Raw genomic sequence first — 10,207 nt, forward strand, 5'->3', positions numbered from 1 at the left:
AAAGTTTGCCAGGCCAAAAAGAATGTCAGTCTTGCAACAAAAGAATTGACGCCATTGAAATAATGTAATTTTTTGCCAAGCCTGAAATACAAAGTTTGATTTAAATTATAATTGAAGATGATTGATAGGTTTATATGTAATACAATCACATACAGCAATAAAACAATAAACACATTTTTATGGAGAACTTCACTGTTTTTCTAATGATGACAATGGTTTCCAACTAAATTACTATCAGATTTGATTTAACAACATCACTATGTTGTTCATCAGTAATTCCTCTACTCAAGATAAAATGAACATGCCTCTGTTGTCAAGGTAACGTGATTTTTGAAAAGGCTGTCCTGGTCCTTATATTTTCATCTCTTTAAGCCCTTGCAGCCTCAAGCACTCACACATTTATGCTGAGCATGCAGGTGACGTTGATAAAAGTCAAGTCATAGAGGGTTCAGGGCTTATAAAAGAATAGGATAGATATTGAGATTGGCCGGTGGTGACAGTGTCATGTTCATGCTGGCTACAAGCCAACTCAGCCTTCTTAACCTAAGGCTTGTGTGTGAGTAACTTCAGTTCACTCAATCAAACTGACTGGGCCTTCTTTGTGAGTCTGACTTTCTACACTTTGGAACTGGTAGATTTGTGTCTCCAATGTGACTGCACATTCTAACAATACTTCCTAACCTGTTGCTGTTTTTCAATGTCCCAAACCAATACATTTGAAAAGAACCCCCTATTGACTGTGGGATGGAAACAGGAAGAGAACAGCTCTCTTCCGTGAAGTCCGTTGTTTTGTTGACCCAACCATCCGCTGCAACCAACTCCCTATGTTAACTTTTCCTCAATTCTAACGCTTGTCACAATTACTTTGGCGGGTAGAGGGCTTTGTCATTTGAACATAACCCGGTGTTGTTTTGGTCACTTGTTGAAACAAGGGATGCTGTTGTTTTTCTTGGGAGGATAGCCTGAGGATTTCATATAGTAAAAAGTCAACACTTTCGGTATAGTACCTTTAGAACTGTAGATAACCCATACGGACATGTACCTAAACACTAGATATGTTTTGCGTTTTCACCGCACATGGTAGGCTACTCTTAAATGTAGGTGTTGTAGTTACCGGATGGTAATGGCCATGGACAGCCATGTGCTGAGAAACAAGCTGAACGACTATTTTTATTACTCACTGCTACATTCAGCTCTCGCTGTATTTCCTCTTCACCAACGATGCAGAGGAACAGCTGCACCAGTTGCAAACTGAAATGTTTCTTGTTCCACCTTTGAGTTTTGGATCAGTGTGCTAGGTACCTCAACAGAGGGGTAATGAAAAAACAGGACAGAATGGAGTTGTTCTATTTGTACCATGCACAACTTTGACCATGGAAACTCACAAAAAAACCTTCTGAAGGTCTTTTCACACAGAAAGCAATAGTCGCGCCGCACCTCGTTACTTATTTTCAATGAGAGGTGGGGCTTTTGCTTGTCAGAGCATCGGCACAAGACTGGATTTATCAAGTAACGTCCGTAGTTGTGACATTGCTGATTTAGCTATCTTTATATATTATCAATAAGTCTGTGGTTTGGAAAAACTAGGATCGCCACGATTTATTATCAACCGACCTGTGATTAGGGATTTATTATACCACAGTCAACTAATGTCCATGGTCACCACACATTGATTGCCTGGTGTTTACTCACAGAGCGGTGTCCACCTGTCTTTTCACATGAGGACCGCAGTGAGACCCCGCGTAGCCACGCTACTACGCAGGCAAAATGTAAAGCCCTCAATGTGTAACAAGCTGAACTGAGCTGAACTGAAACTGATCTGTCTGCTCGGTGCAAACAAGGCTTTTGCTGGCTGGCTCAAACAAAAGACAGACGTGTCTGCACGTTTTTTCTCTTTTGTAGACTATGTGACTCTAATTCATAAACACACAGACATGGTGAATAAATTGAGTCATTTTAGAACAAGCCTTTAGTGACCAAAGAAAATCCTAGTATTCAATTTTGAAGAAATTTTATTGAGAGTGAAGTCACCTGAATTGAAGAATCTGAATGTGTTGCCTGAGGACATGAAAGTCTTTTTGAAGAATAAATTAAGGGCTCTGATCACTTCCTCTTATTCGTCTCATCCTCTGTCCTCCATACAGATTTGATGTATAGAGACTTCTATCTAAGTGTGTGTGAATGCTTGGCTCTTTGCACTGACTGGTTTATTTACAAAGCATTCAGAGTCTTATAAAGAATATGTGTGTGAGTGACTTTCTTTGCTTGTGTATAAATGTTTACATGGCTCAGGAATGTTCTGAAATGTGATCTTCTCACCAGAGAGTGCCAACAGCCACATAAACACAGACACACACACACAAACACACACATTCAGTACAGCTCGGGTGAACATTACTGGTTGGGTGTGCTGGTATTTTGGTTGGTTAGATCAGTTTATTCAATGCATTCCTTTTCCATCCAAAACTGAAAACACAGCACAGAAATGTCCTGGAGAAATGCATTGTCATTTTACACACAAATTCACACATGTACATACACACACACACACACACACACAGTATGTAATTCTTGTGGTGTTGGTTGCATCAGGGCAGAGGGACAAATAAGGAATCAAAGATTGGATAATTTGAATTGACCGCTGATAAAACAAATTCTACAGAGCTAAAGAGGCTCTACTTGATCCCAAACTCCCACCCCACCCACGCAACACATAAACACACACACACACACACACACACACACACACAAGATAGTGGGCCAGGGGTGAGCCTGGTTGTTCTGTTTGACAACTAATGAAGCAGGTCTCAAAGACAAGATGGCACTTGCTGACATTTTCACTCTGAAAACAACACACACAAACACACACACACGCACGCACCCACGCAAGCATGCACACACACACACACACACACATACACACACACACACACACACACACTGCCATCATGACTCTGAATAACAATCACAACAAATGAAAGTGGCTGTGAGGGGAAAACTTTCCTCATTGTCTGTTTTAATTTGAGTCTTATTTAACGAGTCGACAATCAAACGTTGGATAAGGGGTGGGTGGCGGACGAGGCATCGCACAGAGACGACAAAAGATGCTGAGAGGGGGAGAAGAGAGGAAAACGACAGAGAGACATCAGACTCCATCAGTCTGAAAATAGAGCAGTTTTTTGTTTCATCCGACAGGGAGAGGTGTCGATAATTAGGCTCTGTCAGGTAGAGTGGGGAGTGTGAGTGTGTGTGTGTGTGTGTTTGTGTGTGTGTGTGTGTGTGAGTGTGTGTGTGTGTGTGTGTGTGTGTGTGTGTGCGTGTGCGTGTGGGCGTGCACGCACAGAGTTCCTGACAGTATCTGCTGAGAGCACTGTAAATGCATGGGTAATGGTTGTCAGTGTATGACAGCTATAAATGGCCCTTTAGTTCTCTTCCCAGCACCACATTGACACACAAACACACATCTTCTCTCTTTTCCTTTCTTTTGCACACACACACACACACACACACACACACACACACACACAGTCAGCACCTACACTGCTAAGTTAGAGCAAAAGATCTTAATTTTCATGTTCATCGACTTAATTATCATGAGAACCAACACTTGCCCGCCTCTCCACTCATGGGAGTAACACTGAGAACGAGGATGTTGGAGGTTCCCATGCAGCTTGTTAACATCAAGTACCTGGAAATACAAAATACTGTATGAACCTGCGTGACTGGCAAATTATTTTAAATTATTACTTATTGTTGGTTATGGAGAGTTTTATTTCAAAGATACCTAACTTTAGATTGCTATAATTAGCTAATATAAAAATTAAGTCTATAATTTGACTTACAGTAACGTCTGTCACTTTTTTAGGATGAGAATTGCATGAAAATTTAAAAAAAAAAATTGTATTATTTGAAAAGTCAATTCCATTAGAAGTTGATCATGATGCCATTTATGTATTGTTATTTGTATACAACCACTCCATCTAAAAGGCAGAATATGTTGCTTTGCACTGGAAAACTTTCAAATGGATGTTTAAAAAGCAGATTGATGGGAAGGATGGGATGTGATGGCAGTGTTTTGTTTTGTTTTTACAAAATACAAATGAAACAACTAAAACTGAGGTCAAGTGAACGCTGTTAGAACAGAAATAAAGAAAACAATTTGAAATGGTGGGGCTGCTTTGTTGCTCAGGTCACCACAGGGTGAGCTAGATTACAAGATTACATCGTAGGTGCAATGATATCCAATGATGTAAAAGAAATATTGATGCTTGATTAATTGCATAATCTTGTCACATCCTCTTCTTGATTATTTTCATAGAAGTGTAGTTGATGGGAACATACTGTATATTGATTCACATTTTATTTGGGCAAAACTTTAGAAATTAGATTGGAACTTGTGGGCTCACTCATTAAAGAAACACAACTGATCTCTTGTTGATCTGCAGTATCTGTAAAGATTGTTGAGACGCATGTTAATTTGTGTTACTTCCTATTGTCCAATGATAAAAGTAAAGGAGAATAAAGTTTATATGTATTTATATAAAAGGCCTCTTTTACAGAAGACATGTTGACATGTAGAAAAACACAGCCATAACACATGTGTGAGATGGTAACTGTGTTGAGAGATGATCACTGACATGGTCATCCTAGAAAAAGGTTAAAGGGCAAATGTGTTGCTTTGGAAAAAGGATCCCTTTAAAAATATTCCTGGCTACTAAAATAGGTTTCTAAACTCACTGTGTTGCTCACATAAACACTCACCCTCAGCAAGGTCACAGTTCAGACAGCTGGACAATTACATTACAACTAATGGACTCTCATCTGCTTATTCATAAAGGTTTTGCCTATTTTTTCTGTGTGGGTTGTGTGTGTGTGTGTGTTGTGTGTGTGTGTGTGTGTGTGTGTGTGTGTGTGGGTGTGTTGGTGTGTGTGTGTGTTTTTGTGTACAGGCAGTGAAGACGTTTTGCGGTTTCAGTTGCATCTCGGGGGACACTGTGGTGACTATACCCAGAGTGCTTTGCTGCCAAGGCAGGTCTGTGAGGGAGTGAGTGGTAGTTTTATTACATTATTGTCAGGCACAGAGACCAAATGCATCAGGATGCACACTAATCCACCAGCAACTAGATGTGTGTGTGAGATCAGAAAACCCTTTGCCAGGTGTACGTCCTGTTATGGTGTGTGGGTATTGTGTGTGTGTGTGTGTGTGTGTGTGTGTGTGTGTGTGTGTGTGTGTGTGTATCACTTACATTTCTTCTCTAAATCAGTTAATGGCTCTACAATAATTTTTTTCTATTTTGATATCAGAGCTTTTTCCAATAATCTTTAAATGGCTCTGTAGCTATTTTGATCCAGACATACTGTATGTGTGTGTTCATTAAAGAGAAGGAGAGTGATGTATGCCATTTCTGGTAAATATGTGTTGATTACGGCCCATGTCCACATCTGATGTCTAAATCATTTACAGGCCTACACCTACTGATGACAGCAGAAGGTGCTCATGGGAACTGCAGTGCAGAAAGAAGAACCTAGACAGACTGCTTCTGACAGCTGGCCATCTCTGATGAAAATCTTTTCCTCGACCAGTGAGCTGAACTTCCAGACTAACTGTGATATTTGTGCAACATGCTGAGATATAAATATCTGACACTATTTCAACACTGTGGCATATGATTTTAAATGCAACACATGAATATGTTTATCATACTTTTTGAATTGAAAAATATGATTTTTGTTGTTGTAGTCAAAACATAAATTAGTTAAATTGTATACATAGCATTCAATGGTACCTAGCCAACATACCTTTCCTAAGATCATTGAACTGTTAATTGTTGTGGAAAGAAATCAGCAAAACAAACATGTTAACTGGCTATTGTGTTTCTCCTCCGTTATTTCAAGAAGTCTTTATTTTGCTGTACCAGCAGGGAATTTCTCATGTTTACCTTGTGTGACATCATTGAGTCCAATAATATGCACGGAAACAATGCTGCCTGGCAACTGAAATAGTCTCTCTCATTTATTCCCTTTTGGGAGGACCAGTAAAAACTGTTGATGTTGTTTTTTAACACTTCCAAAGACCAGATCCAAGCTTGAAAATAGCATTTTACACCTTGATTACACTTGTGAAACTTGTTGTGGTGTAGTGGTTCCCAATCTTGCTTAATTTAAATTTAAATGGTGGCAGAAACTTTTTTTTTTTCAATTTGCCCATCTTGTTAATTACCTTACGACCCCTCTCAATTATCTTCAGGGTTAAAAAGGCTAAATAAAAGAGAGCAAAGTTTTTTTGGTATGTTTCTAATGCAAATTAGCATTTCAAAATAGCATTGCTCTTTTTCTTTTTTATTTATGAAAGATGAACTGCATGTATCATGAAACATCAGATACAAAAAGGTTTGAAGGCAAATATTTATTTGTGGCGGTAAAATGAGAGTTGCCATCAGTTCCAGTTGAAAAAGCCCGAGTATACTTTGTCCGATTTGCCTTGTTGCTACATTGTTATTTTTTGAGCTGGTAATTTTAAAGTGTGAAACTGAAAATGAAAAATGGTGCTTATATGGAGAGAAAAAAAATATACAACATTTGGAAAGATCTACTTAACAAAGTAACTCACATCTGATGGACACTCACAAAAATGTTTGAAATGCTTTTTGGTGCTATTTTTGTTTTGCGGCTTGGCTCCTGAAAGAAAATGACTTAATTGCCCTTTTGGGACGGCCGTGTTTCCCAGGGTGACAGTTAGCTGCTCAAAGAGGCAGGTGAGTAGTCATATAATGGTATGTTGACAAGTCTAATGCTCTTCAGCCTGCCAGGAACGCAGAAAAGTGGCCTTAATGGGTTATCACCTCATTCGTCCACTATTTTAACTATCTGTTAACTAGCTGTTCTCAGTCTTTTTAATAGCTGCGGCTGTTGCTGTTGTTGTGTGGATTAACAGAAACAGTCATGTCTAAGTTTACTTAAACAGTTCAAAGGCACAGAAGGCTACGTCTGTTGAAAATTGTTACAAGCCCACTCCTCAGTCACAAATAGCCTTGCTGTTGTTTAGAGCTAACAGTTAGCTTTTCACTGTAGGGTGAGCAGTCATTTAGAGTGTTACTAACGTGAGATGACAGGAAAACTTGTCGGTCTCTCCCCCATACCAGCGCCAGCGCCCACTGCTGAGACTGTGTGAGTGTGTGTGTGTTTGTGGCGCTGTGGGGGAGTAGCCAGCCGTGTGTCAAGGCAGTAATCAGGTCGTAAACTCCATCAGGTTCTATTTTCTCTGGAAGACTTTGGAGGGACGGAAGGGGAAGGACGAAGGTGGGCAAGAAGGAAGGAGGCATTAAAACTCTGGTTAGCTCTGTCAGCTACCCTTCAATCAACAGTGAGACGGAGGGGGACAGACCAAAGCCAGGGGAATGAGGAGAACATAAAACATACAAAGAGGGAAGTCAAACAGGTTGGCAGAGAGGGAGAGAGCAGAAGGACAAAAAATATATATGGTTTCATTGGGGTTTAAAAGTATTTGTAAAAATGTTTTATAGAATGTTACAGCCTTCTGCTGTGGCAGATGGTTGGAGTTTGACACATGAGGCAATAAATAAGAATTATTAGACTAGAGTCTGGTGTGGGGCTTCTGTCCACCAGTCACAGCCCTGCATAATCTCAGTCATCACTTGTCTCTAGTTTGTCAGTAGCAGCAGACACATGTGGTGCACGCAAACACAGACACACACACACTCTGCAGACTGGGGGCAAGGGGAGGCAGGGGGTGGTCGAGAAAGCGGGGGCTGACGATAGGTCGAGACTGTGTGTGTGGAATGATGATGATACAGAGTAAATGGTCATATCTCTCAGGTTAGGTGGTGGTCACAGCAACTGTTGTGATGAAAACAGCATTTAATTTGAGTGAGAGACACACTGGACTTAATCACACACACACACAAACACACACACACACACACACACACACAAACACAAACACACACACACACACACACACACACACACACACACACACACATAAGATAACATACACCTGGCCAAAGGGTTTTCTAATCTTCAGCTATCAGAGACATGACCCAGCTGTTCTTGTGCGTGCGTGCATGTGTGCGTGCGTGCGTGCGTGCGTGCGTGCGTGTTAGGTGTGTTTGGTGTGTATGGGTCCATGTTGGAGGACTAATTGTAACTGGACCCAGTCATAAAGCTTTTCAGAGCTTCCTGTTGTGAATGTGCTCCTTTAGGGGGTCACACACTCTTATCCCACATGGTAACCCAAACAGTCCACAGTATTTTAGTTCACATCAACATCATATCAGGCTGAAACTAAATGTTATAGTATGACCCTGAGTGCACTGATAAAGCAGCTTTAGATGCTAAAAAATGCATACTTTGAAACAAAATTAGATAACGAATGTGCTTTTGAGAGTGGTGTAAAAGGATCAGAAGTTGGTTGGCTACTGTTAAAGAACGTTTATCTTCAATGATTGAATAACTGATTATCAGAGGTAATAATAAACATTCACAAATGTTGACCTTTTCAGCTTTCATATTAAACAGCATGTGAATCATTCATGTCAGAACCTTGTAAAAAAAAAAAGCATAAAGGTTTTAGAACAAATCGATTTTTGCATCTCCAGTCCCCCACCCACCACCCTGCTCCTTGTAGCACACATTCATGCACAAACAAATGTGCACACACACACACTTACACGCATACTCGCTCATGAGATCTCATAGTCAATGTTTAAAGCTGTATAGATTGTCAGGATGTGTTTTTTGCCAGAAAGCCCACAAACCTCATTTTAAATTTTTCAGAGGTGCTTTCACGTGTTAAGTTGTGTGTGCTTGTGTTTGTGTGTGCATGCATGCGTGCGTGCGTGTACGTGTGTGTGTGTGTGCATGTATGTGTGTGCGAATTTCTTTACTTTTTGTAGCTATTTGTACAAATGGTTCATGAGAAAAGCCTGCTACAGTGTACATCGTACTTCAAATACAGTATAATAAGAAATCACACAAGCCCAGATTCATTATTGGAAGATTTAAAATGTTGAGGAAAATGCATGAGAAATAAAGGACAAAAGAGATTTAGTAACGTGTTGAGAACATGAAGAATAGCTGCTTTGAAATTACAGTAATTACTAAGCAAAACCAACAAAACTGTGAAAGTGGAGAGAAATCTAGCAATTGACATAAACACGATCCTCTTTCTCCCCATGATTATAGTACACCTGATACATGGGTGGCAGCCCAGCCATTTCACTGTGCCGTAGTAGTAGTTAGTTTAGTTGAGGTTAAGGCAACACTGTAAATTACTACAGTATGTAGTGCTTAAATGAATGATAACACCGGATTGCCTAATTGACTAGATTGTGTGTGTGTGTGTGTGTGTGTGTGTGGGTGTTGTGTGGGTGTGTGTGTGTGGTGTGTGGTGTGTGGTTGTTGTGTGTGTGTGTGTGTGTGTGTGTGTGTGTGTGTGTGTGCACGCTTTAATTTAGCAGCAGTTGCGTGTAATGGCTGTGATATTTATCAGGGCGGCGAGGTCGGGTATGATAACAATCTGGGTTGCCAGGTTTGGTCCTGGGAGTTACAGGACATGGTCTTATCTTGAGGGCCTCTTCTGCAATTATTATGATGCCTGTAATGAGTGACAATAACCACTTAATTGAGCAAAGGAGGGGGAGTTGTGTTTTTCCTTGTTCATTCTCACAGTATTGCAGTCTATTATTTATCATTGTTCAGGTTTGAGAGCCTTACAAGTTATTTATTTAGTATCACCGGTAGAAGTAGACAGAAGTAGTACCTTTTGGTGTGCAAATCTTTATCCAAGATACATATTGTATTATACAAATTGAAATTACTTGTTTGTGATTTTGGTGGCCCACACAAATGTTGCAGAAAACAAATTTCAAAGACATTGCTGAGATCAGAATTTTAAGTTCAACTTAAAGGTGCCCTGCAACACAAAACTGTGTTTACTTGCATTTTTGGAAATATGTTAGATCCATTTGTGTTTGTGTTATGTTGTGAATGTGAAAATGAACTGCTTCCTCCTCTGTCAGCTCTAGCCACTGAAAAGAAATAAGTGGAGAAATCAGGCCAATTACAAAAGCTGGTCAGTCGGATGTCATGTTGCCTGAGCTCATTACTATTCATGAGCTTGCCCAGTTATGCTGGGTAAAGGATGCTGATAGCCAGGCTCTCATTGGATAGCTGTTAGCCAATCAGA

The 10,207-nt window shown here is 40.2% G+C and overlaps 1 long non-coding RNA gene across 1 annotated transcript in view; it reads left to right on the forward strand.

Annotated features, from left to right (window-relative positions):
* Positions 1 to 1,630: 1,630 nt before the first annotated feature.
* LOC116700909 (uncharacterized) overlaps positions 1,631 to 10,207 on the forward strand; it is a 12,195-nt gene continuing 3,618 nt past the window's right edge. Inside the window, exon 1 of the long non-coding RNA XR_004334759.1 lies at positions 1,631 to 1,641. This is a non-coding gene — a long non-coding RNA (uncharacterized LOC116700909). The remainder of the gene's footprint in view (positions 1,642 to 10,207) is intronic.

This window comes from Etheostoma spectabile, chromosome 13 (assembly GCF_008692095.1).
Source record: "Etheostoma spectabile isolate EspeVRDwgs_2016 chromosome 13, UIUC_Espe_1.0, whole genome shotgun sequence".
Lineage (NCBI taxonomy): Eukaryota > Metazoa > Chordata > Actinopteri > Perciformes > Percidae > Etheostoma > Etheostoma spectabile.